The 7,500-nt window shown below is 47.9% G+C and overlaps 15 non-coding genes across 15 annotated transcripts; all 15 read right to left on the bottom strand.

The window, feature by feature from the left end:
- Nucleotides 1-791: 791 nt before the first annotated feature.
- On the bottom strand, nt 792-863 carry trnae-uuc (transfer RNA glutamic acid (anticodon UUC)). The gene has a single exon. It is a non-coding gene; the product is annotated as a tRNA-Glu (tRNA).
- A 116-nt stretch (nt 864-979) lies between these two features.
- Nucleotides 980-1,052, bottom strand: trnar-acg (transfer RNA arginine (anticodon ACG)). The gene has a single exon. It is a non-coding gene; the product is annotated as a tRNA-Arg (tRNA).
- A 360-nt stretch (nt 1,053-1,412) lies between these two features.
- Nucleotides 1,413-1,484, bottom strand: trnae-uuc (transfer RNA glutamic acid (anticodon UUC)). The gene has a single exon. It is a non-coding gene; the product is annotated as a tRNA-Glu (tRNA).
- A 116-nt stretch (nt 1,485-1,600) lies between these two features.
- On the bottom strand, nt 1,601-1,673 carry trnar-acg (transfer RNA arginine (anticodon ACG)). The gene has a single exon. It is a non-coding gene; the product is annotated as a tRNA-Arg (tRNA).
- Nucleotides 1,674-2,507: 834 nt separating this feature from the next.
- trnae-uuc (transfer RNA glutamic acid (anticodon UUC)) lies at nt 2,508-2,579 on the bottom strand. Its single transcript has one exon. It is a non-coding gene; the product is annotated as a tRNA-Glu (tRNA).
- Nucleotides 2,580-2,695: 116 nt separating this feature from the next.
- On the bottom strand, nt 2,696-2,768 carry trnar-acg (transfer RNA arginine (anticodon ACG)). The gene has a single exon. It is a non-coding gene; the product is annotated as a tRNA-Arg (tRNA).
- An 832-nt stretch (nt 2,769-3,600) lies between these two features.
- Nucleotides 3,601-3,672, bottom strand: trnae-uuc (transfer RNA glutamic acid (anticodon UUC)). The gene has a single exon. It is a non-coding gene; the product is annotated as a tRNA-Glu (tRNA).
- A 116-nt stretch (nt 3,673-3,788) lies between these two features.
- On the bottom strand, nt 3,789-3,861 carry trnar-acg (transfer RNA arginine (anticodon ACG)). Its single transcript has one exon. It is a non-coding gene; the product is annotated as a tRNA-Arg (tRNA).
- Nucleotides 3,862-4,221: 360 nt separating this feature from the next.
- trnae-uuc (transfer RNA glutamic acid (anticodon UUC)) lies at nt 4,222-4,293 on the bottom strand. Its single transcript has one exon. It is a non-coding gene; the product is annotated as a tRNA-Glu (tRNA).
- Nucleotides 4,294-4,409: 116 nt separating this feature from the next.
- Nucleotides 4,410-4,482, bottom strand: trnar-acg (transfer RNA arginine (anticodon ACG)). Its single transcript has one exon. It is a non-coding gene; the product is annotated as a tRNA-Arg (tRNA).
- Nucleotides 4,483-5,316: 834 nt separating this feature from the next.
- Nucleotides 5,317-5,388, bottom strand: trnae-uuc (transfer RNA glutamic acid (anticodon UUC)). The gene has a single exon. It is a non-coding gene; the product is annotated as a tRNA-Glu (tRNA).
- Nucleotides 5,389-5,504: 116 nt separating this feature from the next.
- Nucleotides 5,505-5,577, bottom strand: trnar-acg (transfer RNA arginine (anticodon ACG)). The gene has a single exon. It is a non-coding gene; the product is annotated as a tRNA-Arg (tRNA).
- Nucleotides 5,578-6,411: 834 nt separating this feature from the next.
- Nucleotides 6,412-6,483, bottom strand: trnae-uuc (transfer RNA glutamic acid (anticodon UUC)). The gene has a single exon. It is a non-coding gene; the product is annotated as a tRNA-Glu (tRNA).
- Nucleotides 6,484-6,599: 116 nt separating this feature from the next.
- trnar-acg (transfer RNA arginine (anticodon ACG)) lies at nt 6,600-6,672 on the bottom strand. The gene has a single exon. It is a non-coding gene; the product is annotated as a tRNA-Arg (tRNA).
- A 360-nt stretch (nt 6,673-7,032) lies between these two features.
- Nucleotides 7,033-7,104, bottom strand: trnae-uuc (transfer RNA glutamic acid (anticodon UUC)). The gene has a single exon. It is a non-coding gene; the product is annotated as a tRNA-Glu (tRNA).
- Nucleotides 7,105-7,500: the final 396 nt, after the last annotated feature.

The raw sequence follows: 7,500 nt of genomic DNA on the forward strand, positions 1-7,500 counted from the left end.
GAAAGGCATTAGCATCCAGGTCATTCTTGTGTTGATCTCACACTTCATGCGATATTTATGTATTTCCATTAAAACAGCTTCTTCCCCTCTGTATCAAATAATGTCACAAGGAATGTCATCTTTTCAGGTAGCAATAATGCTTATGAGAATGGCGGATACAAAATCAACTCAGAGTAAATGCTACAGTCTGAAAACACGGGATGCTTCTCGAATCTGTCTGGCATCTTTTTGCCTTTTGCCTGCGTACTTTCAGCTTTAGTGCAACAAATATTTCAGCCCCCTATTGGCCAGTTGAAGAATTGTTTCAACGAAATGTTTCACAGCGGTCCCGACCGATTGGCCAAGACAGGCGACAGGTCCCGTGTGGTTGGCCAGTGCGACAAGGACCCGCCCACCCGCAGAGCGCTTGTATGATTGAAGGTCACTGCGGCACGTACATTCCCTTCGCATCTCTGACGATTTTGGCTTCGCATCCAGCATCCTAGAAACTGCTCACATTTATGGCCGAAAAACTGGGGTAACGTGGCACGGCAACACAACCTACAACTGGAGGGAATCGGCACTGAGATTTTTCATTGCCTTGGCATAAAAATATTAAAAATGTAATTACGCCAAAGTGTGGCAGAAATGCGTGTAAGATGAGTCAATTAACTGAGAGGTCCAGCTGCGTTGCATCTAATCACTCGTCAGTATATCTAGAGAGATCGGCAGACTTGTCTGGAAGAGGATTTTCGTTGTTTTAGCACAGGGACACGACCAGATAAAAGGCTACAGATACCAAATAACCGCAATTCCCATACCGGGAGTCGAACCCGGGCCGCCTGGGTGAAAACCAGGAATCCTAACCGCTAGACCATATGGGAAACGGGGCTGCTTGCCTTCTGTGAGCTCCGTTCCTGCAGCTGAAGAGAGGAAGTCAGTGAGTCAGTAGAATCGAGCGGCTAATGCAGGCGGCACCAGAGTAAAAGAGAGCCACGACCGAGCCAGCCAGGAGTCGAACCTAGAATCTTCTGATCCGTAGTCAGACGCGTTATCCATTGCGCCACTGGCCCATGCGACGGTGTGCACCCCACGAGACCCAAAGAGCAAAGGCTTGAAAGGCATTAGCATCCAGGTCATTCTTGTGTCAATCTCACACTTCATGTGATTTTCATGTATTTCCATTAAAACAGCTTCTTCCCCTCTGAGATTTTTCATTGCCTTGGCTTAAAAATATTAAAAATGTAATTACGCCAAAGTGTGGCAGAAATGCGTGTAAGATGAGTCAATTAACTGAGAGGTCCAGCTGCGTTGCATCTAATCACTCGTCAGTATATCTATAGAGATCGGCAGACTTGTCTGGAAGAGGATTTTCGTTGTTTTAGCACAGGGACACGACCAGATAAAAGGCTACAGATACCAAATAACCGCAATTCCCATACCGGGAGTCGAACCCGGGCCGCCTGGGTGAAAACCAGGAATCCTAACCGCTAGACCATATGGGAAACGGGGCTGCTTGCCTTCTGTGAGCTCCGTTCCTGCAGCTGAAGAGAGGAAGTCAGTGAGTCAGTAGAATCGAGCGGCTAATGCAGGCGGCACCAGAGTAAAAGAGAGCCACGACCGAGCCAGCCAGGAGTCGAACCTAGAATCTTCTGATCCGTAGTCAGACGCGTTATCCATTGCGCCACTGGCCCATGCGACGGTGTGCACCCCACGAGACCCAAAGAGCAAAGGCTTGAAAGGCATTAGCATCCAGGTCATTCTTGTGTCAATCTCACACTTCATGCGATATTTATGTATTTCCATTAAAACAGCTTCTTCCCCTCTGTATCAAATAATGTCACAAGGAATGTCATCTTTTCAGGTAGCAATAATGCTTATGAGAATGGCGGATACAAAATCAACTCAGAGTAAATGCTACAGTCTGAAAACACGGGATGCTTCTCGAATCTGTCTGGCATCTTTTTGCCTTTTGCCTCCCTACTTTCAGCTTTAGTGCAACAAATATTTCAGCCCCCTATTGGCCAGTTGAAGAATTGTTTCAACGAAATGTTTCACAGCGGTCCCGACCGATTGGCCAAGACAGGCGACAGGTCCCGTGTGGTTGGCCAGTGCGACAAGGACCCGCCCACCCGCAGAGCGCTTGTATGATTGAAGGTCACTGCGGCACGTACATTCCCTTCGCATCTCTGACGATTTTGGCTTCGCATCCAGCATCCTAGGAACTGCTCACATTTATGGCCGAAAAACTGGGGTAACGTGGCACGGCAACACAACCTACAACTGGAGGGAATCGGCACTGAGATTTTTCATTGCCTTGGCTTAAAAATATTAAAAATGTAATTACGCCAAAGTGTGGCAGAAATGCGTGTAAGATGAGTCAATTAACTGAGAGGTCCAGCTGCGTTGCATCTAATCACTCGTCAGTATATCTATAGAGATCGGCAGACTTGTCTGGAAGAGGATTTTCGTTGTTTTAGCACAGGGACACGACCAGATAAAAGGCTACAGATACCAAATAACCGCAATTCCCATACCGGGAGTCGAACCCGGGCCGCCTGGGTGAAAGCCAGGAATCCTAACCACTAGACCATATGGGAAACGGGGCTGCTTGCCTTCTGTGAGCTCCGTTCCTGCAGCTGAAGAGAGGAAGTCAGTGAGTCAGTAGAATCGAGCGGCTAATGCAGGCGGCACCAGAGTAAAAGAAAGTCATTGCCGAGCCAGCCAGGAGTCGAACCTAGAATCTTCTGATCCGTAGTCAGATGCGTTATCCATTGCGCCACTGGCCCATGCGATGGTGTGCACCCCACGAGACCCAAAGAGCAAAGGTTTGAAAGGCATTAGCATCCAGGTCATTCTTGTGTTGATCTCACACTTCATGCGATATTTATGTATTTCCATTAAAACAGCTTCTTCCCCTCTGTATCAAATAATGTCACAAGGAATGTCATCTTTTCAGGTAGCAATAATGCTTATGAGAATGGCGGATACAAAATCAACTCAGAGTAAATGCTACAGTCTGAAAACACGGGATGCTTCTCGAATCTGTCTGGCATCTTTTTGCCTTTTGCCTGCGTACTTTCAGCTTTAGTGCAACAAATATTTCAGCCCCCTATTGGCCAGTTGAAGAATTGTTTCAACGAAATGTTTCACAGCGTTCCCGACCGATTGGCCAAGACAGGCGACAGGTCCCGTGTGGTTGGCCAGTGCGACAAGGACCCGCCCACCCGCAGAGCGCTTGTATGATTGAAGGTCACTGCGGCACGTACATTCCCTTCGCATCTCTGACGATTTTGGCTTCGCATCCAGCATCCTAGAAACTGCTCACATTTATGGCCGAAAAACTGGGGTAACGTGGCACGGCAACACAACCTACAACTGGAGGGAATCGGCACAGATATTTCATTGCCTTGGCTTAAAAATATTAAAAATGTAATTACGCCAAAGTGTGGCAGAAATGCGTGTAAGATGAGTCAATTAACTGAGAGGTCCAGCTGCGTTGCATCTAATCACTCGTCAGTATATCTATAGAGATCGGCAGACTTGTCTGGAAGAGGATTTTCGTTGTTTTAGCACAGGGACACGACCAGATAAAAGGCTACAGATACCAAATAACCGCAATTCCCATACCGGGAGTCGAACCCGGGCCGCCTGGGTGAAAACCAGGAATCCTAACCGCTAGACCATATGGGAAACGGGGCTGCTTGCCTTCTGTGAGCTCCGTTCCTGCAGCTGAAGAGAGGAAGTCAGTGAGTCAGTAGAATCGAGCGGCTAATGCAGGCGGCACCAGAGTAAAAGAGAGCCACGACCGAGCCAGCCAGGAGTCGAACCTAGAATCTTCTGATCCGTAGTCAGACGCGTTATCCATTGCGCCACTGGCCCATGCGACGGTGTGCACCCCACGAGACCCAAAGAGCAAAGGTTTGAAAGGCATTAGCATCCAGGTCATTCTTGTGTCGATCTCACACTTCATGTGATTTTCATGTATTTCCATTAAAACAGCTTCTTCCCCTCTGAGATTTTTCATTGCCTTGGCTTAAAAATATTAAAAATGTAATTACGCCAAAGTGTGGCAGAAATGCGTGTAAGATGAGTCAATTAACTGAGAGGTCCAGCTGCGTTGCATCTAATCACTCGTCAGTATATCTATAGAGATCGGCAGACTTGTCTGGAAGAGGATTTTCGTTGTTTTAGCACAGGGACACGACCAGATAAAAGGCTACAGATACCAAATAACCGCAATTCCCATACCGGGAGTCGAACCCGGGCCGCCTGGGTGAAAACCAGGAATCCTAACCGCTAGACCATATGGGAAACGGGGCTGCTTGCCTTCTGTGAGCTCCGGTCCTGCAGCTGAAGAGAGGAAGTCAGTGAGTCAGTAGAATCGAGCGGCTAATGCAGGCGGCACCAGAGTAAAAGAAAGCCATTGCCGAGCCAGCCAGGAGTCGAACCTAGAATCTTCTGATCCGTAGTCAGACGCGTTATCCATTGCGCCACTGGCCCATGCGACGGTGTGCACCCCACGAGACCCAAAGAGCAAAGGCTTGAAAGGCATTAGCATCCAGGTCATTCTTGTGTTGATCTCACACTTCATGCGATATTTATGTATTTCCATTAAAACAGCTTCTTCCCCTCTGTATCAAATAATGTCACAAGGAATGTCATCTTTTCAGGTAGCAATAATGCTTATGAGAATGGCGGATACAAAATCAACTCAGAGTAAATGCTACAGTCTGAAAACACGGGATGCTTCTCGAATCTGTCTGGCATCTTTTTGCCTTTTGCCTGCGTACTTTCAGCTTTAGTGCAACAAATATTTCAGCCCCCTATTGGCCAGTTGAAGAATTGTTTCAACGAAATGTTTCACAGCGGTCCCGACCGATTGGCCAAGACAGGCGACAGGTCCCGTGTGGTTGGCCAGTGCGACAAGGACCCGCCCACCCGCAGAGCGCTTGTATGATTGAAGGTCACTGCGGCACGTACATTCCCTTCGCATCTCTGACGATTTTGGCTTCGCATCCAGCATCCTAGAAACTGCTCACATTTATGGCCGAAAAACTGGGGTAACGTGGCACGGCAACACAACCTACAACTGGAGGGAATCGGCACTGAGATTTTTCATTGCCTTGGCTTAAAAATATTAAAAATGTAATTACGCCAAAGTGTGGCAGAAATGCGTGTAAGATGAGTCAATTAACTGAGAGGTCCAGCTGCGTTGCATCTAATCACTCGTCAGTATATCTATAGAGATCGGCAGACTTGTCTGGAAGAGGATTTTCGTTGTTTTAGCACAGGGACACGACCAGATAAAAGGCTACAGATACCAAATAACCGCAATTCCCATACCGGGAGTCGAACCCGGGCCGCCTGGGTGAAAACCAGGAATCCTAACCGCTAGACCATATGGGAAACGGGGCTGCTTGCCTTCTGTGAGCTCCGTTCCTGCAGCTGAAGAGAGGAAGTCAGTGAGTCAGTAGAATCGAGCGGCTAATGCAGGCGGCACCAGAGTAAAAGAGAGCCACGACCGAGCCAGCCAGGAGTCGAACCTAGAATCTTCTGATCCGTAGTCAGACGCGTTATCCATTGCGCCACTGGCCCATGCAACGGTGTGCACCCCACGAGACCCAAAGAGCAAAGGTTTGAAAGGCATTAGCATCCAGGTCATTCTTGTGTCGATCTCACACTTCATGTGATTTTCATGTATTTCCATTAAAACAGCTTCTTCCCCTCTGTATCAAATAATGTCACAAGGAATGTCATCTTTTCAGGTAGCAATAATGCTTATGAGAATGGCGGATACAAAATCAACTCAGAGTAAATGCTACAGTCTGAAAACACGGGATGCTTCTCGAATCTGTCTGGCATCTTTTTGCCTTTTGCCTGCGTACTTTCAGCTTTAGTGCAACAAATATTTCAGCCCCCTATTGGCCAGTTGAAGAATTGTTTCAACGAAATGTTTCACAGCGGTCCCGACCGATTGGCCAAGACAGGCGACAGGTCCCGTGTGGTTGGCCAGTGCGACAAGGACCCGCCCACCCGCAGAGCGCTTGTATGATTGAAGGTCACTGCGGCACGTACATTCCCTTCGCATCTCTGACGATTTTGGCTTCGCATCCAGCATCCTAGAAACTGCTCACATTTATGGCCGAAAAACTGGGGTAACGTGGCACGGCAACACAACCTACAACTGGAGGGAATCGGCACTGAGATTTTTCATTGCCTTGGCTTAAAAATATTAAAAATGTAATTACGCCAAAGTGTGGCAGAAATGCGTGTAAGATGAGTCAATTAACTGAGAGGTCCAGCTGCGTTGCATCTAATCACTCGTCAGTATATCTATAGAGATCGGCAGACTTGTCTGGAAGAGGATTTTCGTTGTTTTAGCACAGGGACACGACCAGATAAAAGGCTACAGATACCAAATAACCGCAATTCCCATACCGGGAGTCGAACCCGGGCCGCCTGGGTGAAAACCAGGAATCCTAACCGCTAGACCATATGGGAAACGGGGCTGCTTGCCTTCTGTGAGCTCCGTTCCTGCAGCTGAAGAGAGGAAGTCAGTGAGTCAGTAGAATCGAGCGGCTAATGCAGGCGGCACCAGAGTAAAAGAAAGTCATTGCCGAGCCAGCCAGGAGTCGAACCTAGAATCTTCTGATCCGTAGTCAGACGCGTTATCCATTGCGCCACTGGCCCATGCGACGGTGTGCACCCCACGAGACCCAAAGAGCAAAGGTTTGAAAGGCATTAGCATCCAGGTCATTCTTGTGTCGATCTCACACTTCATGTGATTTTCATGTATTTCCATTGAAACAGCTTCTTCCCCTCTGAGATTTTTCATTGCCTTGGCTTAAAAATATTAAAAATGTAATTACGCCAAAGTGTGGCAGAAATGCGTGTAAGATGAGTCAATTAACTGAGAGGTCCAGCTGCGTTGCATCTAATCACTCGTCAGTATATCTATAGAGATCGGCAGACTTGTCTGGAAGAGGATTTTCGTTGTTTTAGCACAGGGACACGACCAGATAAAAGGCTACAGATACCAAATAACCGCAATTCCCATACCGGGAGTCGAACCCGGGCCGCCTGGGTGAAAACCAGGAATCCTAACCGCTAGACCATATGGGAAACGGGGCTGCTTGCCATCTGTGAGCTCCATTCCTGCAGCTAAAGAGAGGAAGTCAGTGAGTCAGTAGAATCGAGCGGCTAATGCAGGCGGCACCAGAGTAAAAGAAAGCCACGACCGAGCCAGCCAGGAGTCGACCCTAGAATCTTCTGATCCGTAGTCAGACGCGTTATCCATTGCGCCACTGGCCCATGCAACGGTGTGCACCCCACGAGACCCAAAGAGCAAAGGTTTGAAAGGCATTAGCATCCAGGTCATTCTTGTGTCGATCTCACACTTCATGTGATTTTCATGTATTTCCATTAAAACAGCTTCTTCCCCTCTGTATCAAATAATGTCACAAGGAATGTCATCTTTTCAGGTAGCAATAATGCTTATGAGAATGGCGGATACAAAAT

Source organism: Paramormyrops kingsleyae, chromosome 22 (assembly GCF_048594095.1).
Source record: "Paramormyrops kingsleyae isolate MSU_618 chromosome 22, PKINGS_0.4, whole genome shotgun sequence".
In the NCBI taxonomy this organism is placed as follows: Eukaryota; Metazoa; Chordata; class Actinopteri; order Osteoglossiformes; family Mormyridae; genus Paramormyrops; species Paramormyrops kingsleyae.